At 46.9% G+C, this 16,585-nt stretch overlaps 1 long non-coding RNA gene across 1 annotated transcript in view; it reads left to right on the top strand.

Annotated features, from left to right (window-relative positions):
- LOC141134451 (uncharacterized) overlaps positions 1-16,585 on the top strand; it is a 115,641-nt gene that overhangs the window by 84,328 nt on the left and 14,728 nt on the right. Inside the window, exon 2 of the long non-coding RNA XR_012243155.1 lies at positions 2,694-2,803. This is a non-coding gene — a long non-coding RNA (uncharacterized lncRNA). The remainder of the gene's footprint in view (positions 1-2,693; positions 2,804-16,585) is intronic.

Here is a 16,585-nt window from a genome sequence, read left to right as displayed (position 1 = left end):
TCTTTTCCACCTATCAATGCCCTTCAGTGCCACCCATCAATGCCACCCATCAGTGCCACCCATCCGTGCCACCCAACTGTGCCACCTCTCAGTGCCCACCAATGCCACCTCATCAGTGCCCACCAGTGCCATCTTATCAGTGCCCATCAGTGCCACCTTATCAGTGCCCATCAGTGCCACCTTATCAGTGCCCATCAGTGCCAATTTATCAGTGCCCATCAGTGCAGCCTCATCAGCATACATCAATGAAGGAGAAAAATTACCTGTTTGCAAAATTTTATAACAAGATATAAAACTGCTTCGTTTTTTTTTTAATTTTTGGTCTTTTTCATTTTTTTAACAAAAAATTCAAAAACCAGAGGTGATCAAATACCACCAAAAGAAAGCTCTATTTGTGAGGAAAAAATTATAAAAATTTAATTTGGGTATAGCGTTACCTGACCGCACAATTGTCATTTAAAGAATGAGAGCGCTGAAAGCTAAAATTTGGTCTGGGCAGGAAGGGGGTTTAAGTGCCCAGTAAGCAAGTGGTTAATCATGAATAAATATTGTTCACATTGTTTACTATACTACTGAGGTTGCGCTTGTCTTTTCCCTTTTGTTTTCACAACACCACTGACACTGCTTGCAATTATAACACTCATTTGTTGATGTATTCCATTGAATGAAATAGAACCCATTCACAATTTTGTAAGAATGAACTGTGTTAAAAAGCAAAATGAAAACAAGCTGGGTATGGTTAGAAAACACATCAAACTCTATTGGCACAGCTCATTGCTCTTGGGGTGCATTTTTTATTTAAACAAATGCATTCGTAAATCACCTAAAGGTCACTGCAGAGTGTTCAAGTTTTGTTTGAATGCTACCAGTTAACTGGCAGAACTTTTGGGCCAAATGCAAGTTTAACTCAAGCTTGAAACTCATTCCTACTTTATATATGGGTTAATAGTTATCTGCTAAAACAAAAATGGCAAATGAAATGACACCGCCCCCCCAGTATGCTGCCTTAAAAATTTCCCATTTGTCAAAAATCTATCATCATAACCTAATTTTCAGTTTGCTTCAGTTTATCAAGTAACAAATGAAGATAGAGAAGAAAAGCGGGACTTTGCGTGAGGCATGTTGGTGAAGATGTAAACTGAATAGTATATACTAGAATATGTAATCTAGGGTACGTCCTATACATAGTTGTGTCCACCAAACGTAAACCAGGTATGAATAGTATAAAAGTTTAATTGCATAGGTCCTAGAACCAAATACAGTCATGAAAAAGCATCATATGCAACATTTAAGCATGTAATAGACAATATATTGGAAAGCATGATAAAGACACTGGTTGTACAATTTACAGTAGAGAATACAATGTATGCTGGATGAATATGTGCATCGATAGTTATTAACTCAACGCGTTTCTTGGCTTATAACCAATCATCAGGAGTCCGATGCAATTTGGGCTGCATTGAAACAATAAACATGTATTAATATGTGGGCAGATATATAGGAAAAAGATGCAGAAGAATTCAAGTTTGCCATCGTACTCACAGACAGTGTCTTGGTCTATGATAACCTAAATCCTAGAATGCAGCATTGATCCGGGTCTACAAAGTCTCCCCCGGGGTTGAGGCAGGAAGCTCGCCCCAGGAGACCGTCAGCCACAGCCACCAGATTGACCAGGGTGCACATAGGGGCCGCCAGGCAGGGACAAACAACGAGGCCACAAAACCCTGAAATTACTGTGAAAAAATGAAATTTTTTCACAGAAAACGCGTTGAGTTAATAACGCGTTGAGTTAATAACTATCGATGCACATATTCATCCAGCATACATTGTATTCTCTACTGTAAATTGTACAACCAGTGTCTTTATCATGCTTTCCAATATATTGTCTATTACATGCTTAAATGTTGCATATGATGTTTTTTCATGACTGTATTTGGTTCTAGGACCTATGCAATTAAACTTTTATACTATTCATACCTGGTTTACGTTTGGTGGACACAACTATGTATAGGACGTACCCTAGATTACATATTCTAGTATATACTATTCAGTTTACATCTTCACCAACATGCCTCACGCAAAGTCCCGCTTTTCTTCTCTATCTTCATTTGTTACCTAATTGGGATGGAGGCATGTTGGTGCATTTTTTATAATTCAGTGAACAGGTCACACCCCCATTTTTGATACAGTTTATCAAGTGTCACTAGTCTCATTGAAATTTGATTTCAAAGAAAGTAAAATGTTCAACCTAAGGCAAACAGTTGTAAAATCTTGTAGTGCACTACTATTTGTACTAAAACGGCCCTACATTATTCACTGCAATATAGAACACAGATACAGGAAAATCTTTTCAGTGTTCTCAGAATATCATTCTGCGTAAAAGTTATACTCATTACAGCTTTCATTTATACTTTATGCATGCTTAACAACCCCCCACCCACAAGCAACTGCATTACAGCCAAGGATATACTATTGTGATCACAGGACTTTCTTCCTGCAGTGCAGTCCCTATAAATTAACTGCATGCAAGCAAGAAGGGTAAAAAAAGAGTATACACCTAAATGGCATGAAGTGATGACAATATAACATAATTTGTGATTTGGAAAATAAAACATATTTGGTAAATGTCCCAGTACTAAATTTGTATTGCCCTCATTTTTTTTTTTTTTTAATCTATATTTTCTCTACCACAGCATCCATTCAGAATGAAACCTTCTTTCATTATACAGCCGAAAAACATCATATCTGTGCTCATTGTCATAAACATATTTTAACCATCAGTCATGGGTCAGCTAGAGAAAAGGTAATTTGAATATTCTAACAATACAATGTTTAGAACTTAATTATAAGTCCTCCTAAACATTTTAGCTATACAATGTGAATGGAAGGCCAAATGCTTTAAAAAGGAACTCTACTCCCCCAGGTTAATATTGATCCTAAACTACCATATCTTTTTCTGCTGGGTTGAGCTGAAATAGTATACTCACCTGTCAGCAAAACCAGTTCCATTCTATTTCCAGCCAAACACCAGGTCCTACCCTGTCATATTTTCTGGTGTTAGGAGACCAGCTATCTGCTCTGTTTCCTAGCAGGCAGCTCCAAGATGACACTCCACTGTGTTTTACATAGCCCTGAAGCCTCCTGGATACATGACATGGGTATCCTAAAAGGCTTCTAGTTGGGTGGGCGTCATTCTCGACTAGGTGAGTAATACAGAATAAAGGGTCATGTTCCCCCAAAGAAGATATAATTCTTATAAAGAACATTATTTTGTTGTTGTTGGTGCTATGTGCTGAAAGGAGGGTGGAAGGAGTAAGATGCAAGGTAGAAGAAGTAAGTTAAGGTCCACTTTAATGTGCATGTTTGCCCAGTATTCATCCTGTATGTTGTCATGGGTGTCAAGGTACTACTGTGATCCCACAGGCGAGCAGTTGACACGGGATCCCCAGGGCATGGAGTCTAAGGGCCAGCCGGTATTCTGCCAGGGACCCCCTCACGAGGGTTTGGGCTTACAGTAGGTGACCGCGATATTGTGTCAATCTCGCCGCACTTCTCGGCGAGATTTGACACCTACGAGCCCCGTCGCAGGAGCCAGCGCCGAGATGGCTCACTCATCGGGAAAGGAAAACTTTGTTTTCCTTCCGCGATGAGTGACAGGCAGCGCTGACAGCTGTCTGGTATGAATCCTGAGGCGGGAACACCGCGCCAAATTTTAAATGAAAAAACAGGCGTGGGTTCCCCCCTAGGAGCATACCAGGCCCTTAGGTCTGGCATGGATTGTAAGGGGAACCCCCTATGCCGAAAAATCGGCGTGGGGGTCCCCCCCAATCCATACCAGACCCTTATCCGAGCACGCAGCCCGGCCGGCCAGGAAAGGGGGTGGGGACGAGCGAGCGCCCCCCCCCCTCCTGAGCCGTACCAGGCCGCATGCCCTCAACATGGGAGGGTGGGTGCCTTGGGGGAGGGGGGCGTCCTGCGGGGCCCCCCCACCCCAAAGCACCTTGTCCCCATGTTGATGAGGACAAGGGCCTCTTCCCGACAACCCTGGCCGTTGGTTGTCGGGGTCTGCGGGCGGGGGGCTTATCGGAATCCGGGGGCCCCCCTTAATAAGGGGGCCCCCAGATCCCGGCCCCCCCACCCTGTGTGAATGAGTTTGGGGTACATGGTACCCCTACCCATTCACCTAGGCAAAAGTGTCAATATAAAAAAAACACATTACACAGGTTTTAAGAATAATTTATTAGTCAGCTCCGGGGTCTTCTTCCGACTTCGGGGGGTCTCCTTCCGACTTCTCCCGGTGTTCGGCCTCTTCTCCCGGGCCCCGCCGCTATCTTCTTCCAGCTCTATTGCCAGCGAGGGGCCCGGTCTGCTGCCGCTGTCTTGTCGCCGCTGTCTCACCGCTTCTTCTCTTCTTTTCTTCTTCCCCGATGTTGACACGACGCTCTCTCCGGCTCGAATGCTGTGTGCGAGCTGCGGAGCCATTTATATAGGCGGTAACCCCGCCCCCTTACGACGTCATGGTCCCAGCATGCGCAGGGACTCTGGCGTCATAAGGGGGCGTGGCCCCAGAGTCCCTGCGCATGCTGGGACCATGACGTCGTAAGGGGGCGGGGTTACCGCCTATATAAATGGCTCCGCAGCTCGCACACAGCATTCGAGCCGGAGAGAGCGTCGTGTCAACATCGGGGAAGAAGAAAAGAAGAGAAGAAGCGGCGACACAGCGGCGACACAGCGGCGACAAGACAGCGGCAGCAGACCGGGCCCCTCGCTGGCAATAGAGCTGGAAGAAGATAGCGGCGGGGCCCGGGAGAAGAGGCCGAACACCGGGAGAAGTCGGAAGGAGACCCCCCGAAGTCGGAAGAAGACCCCGGAGCTGACTAATAAATTATTCTTAAAACCTGTGTAATGTGTTTTTTTTATATTGACACTTTTGCCTAGGTGAATGGGTAGGGGTACCATGTACCCCAAACTCATTCACACAGGGTGGGGGGCCGGGATCTGGGGGCCCCCTTATTAAGGGGGGCCCCCGGATTCCGATAAGCCCCCCGCCCGCAGACCCCGACAACCAACGGCCAGGGTTGTCGGGAAGAGGCCCTTGTCCTCATCAACATGGGGACAAGGTGCTTTGGGGTGGGGGGGCCCCGCAGGGCGCCCCCCTCCCCCAAGGCACCCACCCTCCCATGTTGAGGGCATGCGGCCTGGTACGGCTCAGGAGGGGGGGGGGCGCTCGCTCGTCCCCACCCCCCTTCCTGGCCGGCCGGGCTGCGTGCTCGGATAAGGGTCTGGTATGGATTGGGGGGGGACCCCCACGCCGATTTTTCGGCATAGGGGGTTCCCCTTACAATCCATGCCAGACCTAAGGGCCTGGTATGCTCCTAGGGGGGAACCCACACCTGTTTTTTCATTTAAAATTTGGCGCGGTGTTCCCGCCTCAGGATTCATACTAGACAGCTGTCAGCGCTGCCTGTCACTCATCGCGGAAGGAAAACAAAGTTTTCCTTTCCCGATGAGTGAGCCAGCGCGACATTCACAGTACCCTGTCGCCGAGAACCAGCGCGATGGTATCGCGCTGGAAACACAATCTCGCGGTCAGGTACTGTAGCTGCATGCTGACCCCAGGTCATGACCCCCGGGTTCACCCTGCTTGCTAGGGGAGTACCAGAAGACACTCTCAGACACGGATGGATGAAGCAAAGGAGAGCCTGATAGCGAGCCAAGGTCATGGCGGGCAGCAGACAATGTATTCAGGAGAACTAGCCAAGTCGGTACACAAGAGATCAGTTCACGAGAGGTCAGGTTAAAGCAGGTTACACAAAGGGAGCTCAGAAACAAGTGTTGCTCAAGAAACCAGAAACTGGTCTGAGTGGAATTAAAATAGAGAAGCACATGGGGGACTGGACAGGAAGTAGCAGAAAGGAAGTATATTAAAGACAACAGGTGAAGCCGACAACACCCATAACTGCTGAGTGCAGCAAGAGCTGAACATAAGCTGTGGAACAACAGGAAGCAGCCGACCTACAGTTGAAACAGGTAAGACACAGATCAGCACCGCTGCCGATCTGTGACAGTACCCCCCCGCTTACGAGGTCCCCCTACACTTCTGGGGGTGGCTTGTAGGAAAATTTCCAATGGAATCTGGTCACCAAGCGTGGGGCTGAGACTTCAGTAGCAGGAACCCAAAACCTCTCCTCCGGACCATAGCCCTTCCAATCAATCAGATAGAGTAGCTTCCTTCGCAAGTATCTGGAGTCCAATATTTCCTAATCTCATACTGATCAGACACAGGAGTGGGGTGAGAAGAAGGGTGAGAAAAGCGACTGAGGACCAGTGGCCTGAGCAGGGAGACATTGAAGGCATTGGGGATCCTGATATGAGAGGGCAGACAGAGCTTGAAAGCAACTGGATTGATCTGACGGAGAATGGGAAATGGACCAATGAAATGAGGGGCAAATTTCATCTAGGGCACCCGGAATCGGATGTGCTTGGTAGAGATCCAAACTCTATCGCCAGGCAGGAACTTAGGAGCTGGATGGCGATGACGATCTGCTAAAGTTTTATGCCTGGAAGCAGCTAGATGAAGATTCTCAGAGACTTCTTTCCAGATTGGGTTGAAGGACCTTTGGGTTTCAGCTGCTGCTGGTACAAGAGGAGAAATGGGAACAGGAAAGGGAACAGATGGATGTTGCCCGTAAACAGTGAAGAAGGGAGATTTTCCAGAACTGGCATTGGGGTGATGGTTTAAGGCAAACTCTGCCCAGGGCAAAAGTTCCACCCAGTCATCTTGGTGAGCAGAGATGAAGGCATGGAGAAAAAGTTCTACATTTTGATTGACATGTTCCATTTGCCCATTGGACTGGGAATGAAAGGCAGTTGAAAAATCCAATTTAATCCCAAAGGAGTTGGCCAAGGCTCTCCAAAACCAAGCCATAAATTGAACTCCTCTGTCAGAGACGATATGTGAAGGCATCCCATGAAGAAGAAAGTTGTGGCAAGACTCGGAGTAAAAGATAGACCTTGGAGAGGAATCAAGTGACACATTTTGGAGAACCGATCCACCACTACCCAGATGACTGTAGAACCTGTTGAGGGGGCAGATCCAAGGTAAAATCCATGGAAATACAACGCCAAGGTATATCAGGAGCTGGTAAGGGCAGAAGCAACCCAGCTGGGGCAGACATGGAAGATTTTGATAGTACACAAACCATACAAGCTTGAACGTATTCCTTGACATCCTTACAAAGAGAAGGCCACCAGTAATGATGCTGAAGAAGGTCACAAGTATGAGGTATGCCAGGATGTCCAGAGAACTTGGAGTCATATGCCCAAGCAAGGAGTTTGGGATGAAGTGCGTGAACTACTAAAGTTGAGGAGAAGGGTGCGTAGACCGGAGCTGAGTAGTGGCTAGAATATAATGCGGAGGGATGATGGGACCAGGATCAAGGTGATTCTCAGAATCGTTGACATCAAACGACCTGGACAAGGCATTGGCACAAAGGTTTTTGGCACCAGGATGAAAGGTAATGTTGAAATTGAAGCGGGTGAAGCTTGGTGTGGGTTCAAGCATTTTGCGGATTGTAAATACTGCAAATTTTTATGATCAGTATAGATGGTAATACAATGGGGAGAACCCTCTAGTAGATGTCGCCATTCTTGAAGAGCTAGTTTAATAGCCAGTAGCTCACGATCCCCAATATTATAGTTCCTCTCTGCATCTGAGAACTTCTTGGAAAAGAATCCACAAGGCTGAGACTTGCCCTTCTGAGCTTGGAGTAGGATGGCACCGACTCCTACTGACGAGGCATCAGCCTTCAGAGAAAAGGGTTTCATAATGTCCAGAAGTAGGAGAATTGGGGCAGAGAGGAAGGCTACCTTGAGTTTGTGGAAAGCATTAATGCTTTCAGGGGACCAGATCCGGGCATTGGCACCCTTGCGGGTGAGAAATGTAATTGGAGCTACCAAGGTGGTGTAATTACGAATGAATTGGCGATAGTAATTGGTGAAGCCCAAAAAGCGTTGAGTGGCTTTAAGACCAGAGGGCTGGGGCCACTCAAAGATGGCTCAAAGTTAGGCTGGGTACATGAGGAGGCCCTGATACGAGATTATGTAGCCCAGGAATGGAACTTGTGTTTGTTCAAATAGACACTTCTCCAATTTAGCATATAGACAATTGTCCCGTAGTCACTGAAGCACAGCTTTCACATGAAGACGATGAGTGAGTAAGTCTGGTGAGAAAATAAGAATATCATCCAGATATACAATAACACAGACATACAGGAGGTTAACCAAGTTTTGGAAGACAGCTGGGGCATTGCACAAGCAAAAGGGCATCACAAGATATTCATAATGTCCGTCCCTGGTGTTAAAGGCGGTTTTCCACTCGTCTCCTTTGCGGATTCTAATTAATTTGTAGGCCCCTCTAAGATCCAATTTGGTAAAAACACTAGAACCCCGCAGTCTGTCAAAGAGTTCGGAAATTAAAGGAAGAGGGTATCGGTTCTTCATGGTGATGGCATTAAGGCCCCTGTAGTCGATGCATGGACAGAGTGAACCATCTTTTTTCCCTACAAAGAAAAACCTGGCTCCGGCAGGTGAGTTGGATTTCCTAATGAAACCCTTTTGCAGGTTTTCCTGAATGTATTTAAACATGGCTTGTATCTCTGAGATAGATAGAGGGTAGACTCAACCTCGGGGAGGAGAGGGCCCTGGAAACAGATCAATGGAGCAGTCATAGTCTCTGTGAGGAGAAAGGCGATCAGCTCATTTTTTCCAGAAAACATCTTGGAAGGACTGATATCGGGAAGGCAACATGGGCGTAGTGGAGGTTTCGACCAGAGGAATGGAAGGAGGTGGTAGTACCTTGGAAATACATTGTTGCTGACACTGAGGACCCCAAGCCAATACTTGTCCAGATTTCCAATAAAGATGCGGGGAGTGTTTCTGCAACCATGGAAGGCCCAGGATGATGGGGCTAGAGGATTTAGGCAGAATTAGGAAACAGATTTCCTCACCATGCAAAACCCCAATGAGTAACACAATAGGAGGGGTTTTAAACTGTATGGGGATCATAGGCAAGAAGGAGCCATCTACTGCGGTCACGGAGAGGGGTATAGCCAAGGCAACAAAGGAAATGCCCAACTCAGAAGCCAAAGATTGTTCAATGAAATTCCCGGCAGCTCCAGAGTCCACGTATGCAGAGAGTTGATAGGCATTTTGAGCCCAGTGTATAGCCACAGGAAGGGTGAAACAAGAGAAGCGGACAAAATTAAAGGATCTGTCTAGATCACCTCTCTCCAAGTGACCTAGACCCTGGAGTGTCACGGAACGTCCCACACTCCGCTTGAGTGCTTCCATCATATACCACTTCCTCCCAGCCTGTATACAGATATCAGATATTCCAACCTCTCTGAGCACAAAACAAGGCGACACTTGCTTGTTGCTAACATGAACTCACTTTTTATTTAGAAAAATTACAAGACTTTATATGCCGTTGGAACCTCCTCTAACAATACAACTGTAACCTAATTAACATAATTAACATGAGCTAATTAACTAAAAAATTTACCCAGACCAGATGACAGACTTGTGGGCACCGAGCTTCACACAGTAGTATAAACACAATAGCTGGAGCTAATTACAATTAACAATACAAACAACAATCTCCCCCCTCCTCAGCCTAGACCGTTCGTCTCCTAGCCAGTGCTGGTGGCTAATGTGATCAGCTCATTCAATTAACATAAACACAGGTAGTTGGAGTTGATGACACCAGCATTTCCTCACAGGATTTGTCCCAACAGAATGAATCAGTCTTATCAGCAGGGGGCTGCTGGAGGAATCCCCCCTCCCTCTTCAGGGACACAAATCCACAGCAAGGAGTCCCCAACAGAATCAAACAACATACAATATATACATATATACACGACTGAGTCCGATTAGTACAGTTCAGACTGGATTTCTCATTCACCTCACAAAGAGTATTGTTCCATTGAAAATCCAGGGCCCATAATCAAAAGGCAACAGGCTTGCATTCAGTCCTCTCCAACAGCCTCTGTCCCGCTTAGGTCTGTCACATTTCTCCCCTTTTGGCAAGAGACTAACACAGGAGGAGACCCCAGACGGGTTGACTCCGAAGTTAGTCAGTAGTTCCAGTCCTCTACTGCCTGTACCCACACAGTACCCCAAATAAATTATTCCAGAGTATCACTAACCCAGCCAACCTCTGCCTCTCTCAGAGAACATATCTGCCGCTGGGGAGAGGCCTGGCCCTTCTTCCTGGAGTCCTTTCTGCCGCTGGAGAGAAGACAGGGGGACTGGGCTCACTCTGTCATGCTGTTGGGGATCTGGGCCGACTGCCCAGCATCCCTGGAGTATACAGGTGGAGACTGAAGTCCCATCCACCTTCACAGGAAATCCATCTCCTGTTAGTTAGGGGCAGAGTCCAGCAGTACTCGGCCCTGTTGCCAGCCCTTCTGCTGGAAACCCCACACCATCTGCTCCGGCTAACTGTTGGGGAGGGAGGCCGACTGCCCCACCTCCCTGGAACTCTGTAGTTGTTGCCGGTGATGGCCAGAGGTTGGTAGTACTCTGCCCGGTTGCCGGTGCTTCAACTGGGGAAGTTCCCTGTAACTCCACAGATATTGCTGTTGGTGCTGGGCAGAGCACAGTGAAGTTTGGCCCCAATAGCAGCTCTTCTGCTGGAGGCTCATCAGGTTGTTCTTCCTCAGCAGAAAAGTCTATTAAATCCCCTATCTCTATAACTGGTGTCTGTGGATAGAGGTTCACCATCTCCTGTCCGTGGAACTCAGAAGATGCCATCAGTGCTGAGCAGAGCGCAATGAAGTTTGGCCCTAATCCCAACTCTTCTGCTGGGGGCTCACCCGATGGTTCTTCCTCAGCAGAAAAGTCTATCAAATCCCCTGTCTCTGCACCTGTTGTCTGGGGATGGAGGTTCACCATCTCCTGTCCATGGAATCCAGAAGATGCTATTAGTGCTGGGCAGAGGTTAGCAGAGCTCTGCCCTGTTGTCAGCACTTCAGGTTTGGGGACGGCAATCTCCAGATTTTCCACTGCAGATTCTCTGGCATGCTGCTGGACAGGCACATTCCTCCATCCAAGATCATCCCATGCAGAAAAAGGATCATCAAGGTCAGTCAGCACTTGCTGCATCCGCCATAAGACCTCCGCCTCCATAGCTGCGGGGGCAGGTTGGCAAAGCACACTATTGCTCTGCCACATTGCCGACTCTTCAGCCAGGATTTCAGGGTTGTCAGCTGGTATTTCCTGATAATCCCAGGCAAAGGGAGCCCAGCCCTGGCACTGAGCAATGTCTAGCAGCCGTCTGTAGGTGATCTCTAGCTCCCATTCCTGAATGGCCAGAAACTCCAAATCTTCCTGTGCCCAGTGCACTTCCGAAATGTTCAGTAGCCCTTCTCTGAAATCCATGATTTCGTCCACCCGCCACTCCAAATCACTCCCAAAGTTAGAGTCCCCTGTCAGCTTCACATACAACAGTCCCAGGCCGCCGTAGCTTAAGCCTTCCGTTGGGCTGTCATCCGCTATCCAGGGACATGCTTGGGATACATGCCACCGGAGGGCTCTGTAGCTCTCATCCAGCTTTATCTCTGCCCAGACCAGCCTGCCTAATTCAGCTGTCTGCTTCTTGTGCATTTTTTCTCCCAAAAACTGCACCCGCAGTCCGTACTGCGACCAGTACCTTTCCTCGATGGAGGGGAGAACTTTTCCCTGGTGTCGCTGCTCACGGGCTAGCGCTTCCTTTCAGAGTTTGCAGCGAATAGAATCACACCATCCCAGCAGGACCTGCTCTGATACTGGTCCTCTGTGCTGTATCTGCATCTCTCGCAACCTCCCTTTGAATTCCTCATCCATGGCAGCTGGTATCTGTACCTCTCCTCTCCTCTCCTGCTATCTGGACCTTGGATCCAGATGGAAGTTTGGATGTCCCAGACTGCAGGAAGCTTTCCCGCTGCTTGCCACCAATGTCACGGAACGTCCCACACTCCGCTTGAGTGCTTCCGTCATATACCACTTTCTCCCAGTCTGTATACAGATATCAGATATTCCAACCTCTCTGAGCACAAAACAAGGCGACACTTGCTTGTTGCTAACATGAACTCACTTTTTATTTAGAAAAATTACAAGACTTTATATGCCGTTGGAACCTCCTCTAACAATACAACTGTAACCTAATTAACATAATTAACATGAGCTAATTAACTAAAAAATTTACCCAGACCAGATGACAGACTTGTGGGCACCGAGCTTCACACAGTAGTATAAACACAATAGCTGGAGCTAATTACAATTAACAATACAAGCAACAATCTCCCCCCTCCTCAGCCTAGACCGTTCGTCTCCTAGCCGGTGCTGGTGGCTAATGTGATCAGCTCATTCAATTAACATAAACACAGGTAGTTGGAGTTGATGACACCAGCATCTCCTCACAGGATGTGTCCCAACAGAATGAATCAGTCTTATCAGCAGGGGGCTGCTGGAGGAATCCCCCCTCCCTCTTCAGGGGCACAAATCCACAGCAAGGAGTCCCCAACAGAATCAAACAACATACAATATATACATATATACACAACTGAGTCCGATTAGTACAGTTCAGACTGGATTTCTCATTCACCTCACAAAGAGTATTGTTCCATTGAAAATCCAGGGCCCATAATCAAAAGGCAACAGGCTTGCATTCAGTCCTCTCCAACAGCCTCTGTCCCGGCTAGGTCTGTCACATGGAGTTTCCCAGACAGACTGGACAGGAGTGCCACAATAAAGGCACAAGCCCAATCCCATGCGCCGGACACGTTCCTCTGGAGTGAGGCGAGTTCGCCCAAGCTGCATAGGTTCTTCCAATGTGTGAGAGGTTGAAGACGGAGAGGATTCCACAGGTCTTTGGACTACCTGTGCTGGATGGCCAGCAGGGGGATGACTGGATCCGGATCTCTCCAGGGCCCGCTCCTGGAAGCGAATGTCTATTTGAATGCTCAATGTGATAAAATAATCCAATGTGGTAGAAATGCATCCAGCGAGTTTGTCCTTTACACACTCAGATAAGCCTTGCTAGAAGGTAGCAGTAAGGGCCTCATTATTCTATTTGAGTTCAGAGGCCAGCATACGGAATTGAACTGCTTATTGGCCGACTGTCATTCCTTGCTGACGAAGATGAAGGAGGGCCCCAGCAGCAGAAGACACTCTGCCTGGCTTATAAAAAGTTTTCCGGAATGCATCCAAAAAGGCCTGGAGGTCAGAGGTGATAGAATCGTGTGATTCCCAGAGTGGGGAGGCCCAAGCTAGAGCATCACCAGAAAGGAGAGAGATGATATATGCGACTTTGGTGTGATCAGTTGGAAAATGGTGGCTGGAAAGTTCAAAGTGGACGGAACACTGATTAATGAAGCCCCGACAAGCTTTAGGGTCACCAGAAAAATGAGGCAGCGGCGGCAGATGCAAACAGGGATTGCCAGGTGTAACAGGTAACACGGGAGCAGCTGAAGCAGAAGCAGAAATGGAAGGAACTGAAATTGCAGCGAGTTGCAGATGATCCAGACGGGAGGCAAGATCCTGTAGAACCAGCATTATTTTCTCTTGATTTGCTTGCTGGAAGTTAATTCTCTGACCTAGATGCTGCATTTAACCCTCGGTCAGTGGCCGACTCTCTGAGGAGCTCATGGCTTGAGCAAACTATCAAGGTACTACTACTGTGAGCCCACAAGTGAGCAGGTGACACGGGATCCCCCAGGGTGTGGAGTCTAAGGGCCAGACGGTATTCTGCCAGGGACCCCCTCATGAGAGTTTGGGCTTAGCTGCCTGCTGACCCCAGGTCACGACCTCTGGTTTCACCCTGCTTGCTAGGACAGTACCAGAAGACACTCTCAGACACGGATGGATGAAGCAAAGGAGAGCCGGATAGCGAGCCAAGGTCAGGGCGGGCAGCAGACAACATAATCAGGAGAACTAGCTGAGTCGGTACACAAGAGATCAGTTCACGAGAGGTCAGGTTAAAGCAGGTTACAAAAAGGGAGCTCAGAAACAAGTGCTGCTCAAGCAACAAGAAACTGGTCTGAGTGGAATTAAAATAGAGAAGCACATAGGAGGCTGGACAGGAAGTAGCAGGAAGGAAGTATAGTATATAAAAGACAACAGGTGAAGCCAGCGACACCCATAACTGCTGAGTGCAGCAAGAGCTGAACACAAGCTGTAGAACAACAGGAACCAGCTGACCTACAGCAGAAGCAGGTAGGACACAGATCAGCACCGCAGCTGATCTGTGACAATGGGATACTGTAAACTAGGCAACTACAAACCAATGCACAATGATTGGGGTTGAGAAACCTGACCCTGCCATGGACAAATGTGTAGTTCAATCTGCAAAAAAAAAAACGGAAAAAATCGTAAAATCTCATAACTTTCATCACAAGCAACACACAATCATAAAACCATCTGAAAAAGTGTGCTGTCACAAACACAAGCTACACATCAGTAGATTAAATGGGGCGTAGTTATTAATATTTGGACTTTTTTATGTTCCTACTTGTTTGGGCTCTATGCATAACAGAAAAGCAACTGAGACTAAGTGCCAGTTCACACAGGGGCAACTCGACTTACAGCACGACTTTGCAAGGAGATTTGGAGGCAACTTCAGCGTGACTTCAGCACGACTTTGCGCAACTTACAACGCAACTTAAAGTTGCCTCCAGGACAGGCGACTTTGGCTGTGGCTAATCACAGAATAATCAGCTCTGTGGGAGGGAGGAGGTTGCATGGGTAAACGTGGGAAGTACCTGGGTAAATTATTTTCTTTTTCCTGTAAAGTCGCTTCAATATAGATAGAGATCCGACTTGGAGGCAACTTCCATTGAAATCTATGGGTACAAGTTGCCAAAAGTCCCCTTGAAGTAGTACAGGAACCTTTTCTGAAGTTGGAGCAACTTCAGTAGTGTACATTAAGACAGCTCTTTACTTCTATGGCATTTCTTATGTCCAGCAACTTGGAGCGACTTGAGGACTTACAAGTCAGGTCCCAAGTCGCTGTAGTGTGAACTGGCACGAATGATCTAATATTTGGATCCATAACTCATAATTGTAAACATTTATGAAAATTAAGAGATAGTTTTTACCAAAATCCTAGTTAATTAGATAAACAGGCAGCATCCAGCCCCTTTGATTTCATTGGCTAGTCTGAGTGGGTGGCAACTGTAAGGTATAACAATGAAGATTTGAAATCAACTCTGATACCTGAGGGGTCTCAATGATGTGAGGGTGTGGGTACTTTCCATGTATAAAGTCTAAAAAGAAGCTGCACTCCTCACAGTTCTTGATCTTGTAATGATGGGTGCTCAAAGTGAATACCACAATTGGTCACTATGTTGCCTTGACAAAGGGACCCTGTGAGTCCCAACGACTTATGTGACAATGTCTTTAACCTGTTGCCAACCAGCTGCCATCGTTATGCGGCGGCAGGTTGACTCCCTTGCGTAAATCGCAATAGCTGTACGGCGGACGCTTTAAGGGGGGGCACACATACCCACTGTGTGACATAGGAGCTGATGCACAAGCCCGGCGGCCACGATCGCTCTTGAGAGAGACAGAACGGAGGTCTGTCAATGTAAACAGACAGATCTCCATTCTGTCAGGGGAGAGGAGACAGATCTCCTGTTCATACCAATTATAAACAGCGATCGGTCTCCTCCTCCAGTCAATGCACTCCCCCCCACAGTTAGAACATACACTGAGGGAACCCATTTAACCCCTTGATCGCCCCCTATTGTTAACCTCTTCCCTGCCAGTGACATTTATACAGTAATCAGTTGCTTTTTTTTAGCTCTGATCGCTGTATAAATATCAATGATCCCAAAAAAGTGTCAAAAGTGTCCAATCTGTCTGCCGCAATGTCGCAGTCTCACTAAAAATTGCAGATTGCCTCCATTACTAGTAAAAAAAAAATAATAATAAAAAAAGGCCATAACTCTATTCCCTATTTTATGGACGCTAATACATATCGGCCTAAATTGATGAAGAATTTTTTTTTTTAATTTGAGGATATTTAATATAGCAGAAAGTAAAAAATATTGTGTTTTTTTAAAAACTGTCACTCTTTTTTGTTTATAGCGCAAAAAAATAAAAACCACAGAGATGATCAAATTTTATTTGGGTACAGTGTTGCACATCCGCGCAATTGTCAGTTAAAATGACGCAGTGCCGTATCGCAAAAAATTGCCTCATCATTAAGGGGCAAATCCCTCTGGGGCTGAAGTGGTTAAATAAACTAGATATTTAAACTTGGCACCTGCATTCCTAGGGGTCCCAACTATGAATGGGATATCACCTACTATTATGAATAATCTTCGCACCTCTCTCCTCTGGTCCTCTTTTCTTCTTCTTCCTTTACCCTCCCCCCCCCATCATTTTTCCTTCCCCCTCCTTGTTCCCCTTCCCCCCACTCTTTTCTCTGCCCTTCTTTCTCCCCCCCACCCCCCTCCATTTATCCCCTCTAATACCTCAACATCTCATTCTTTTTTATTTCCGCTGTACATTCCTGACTGATTTGAATCATGCTTATTTGGAAGAA

This window comes from Aquarana catesbeiana, linkage group LG03 (genome assembly GCF_042186555.1).
Source record: "Aquarana catesbeiana isolate 2022-GZ linkage group LG03, ASM4218655v1, whole genome shotgun sequence".
NCBI classification, from domain to species: Eukaryota; Metazoa; Chordata; class Amphibia; order Anura; family Ranidae; genus Aquarana; species Aquarana catesbeiana.
The sequence above is the reverse complement of the archived record's forward strand: the minus strand, read 5'-3'. Positions and strand labels throughout refer to the sequence as shown.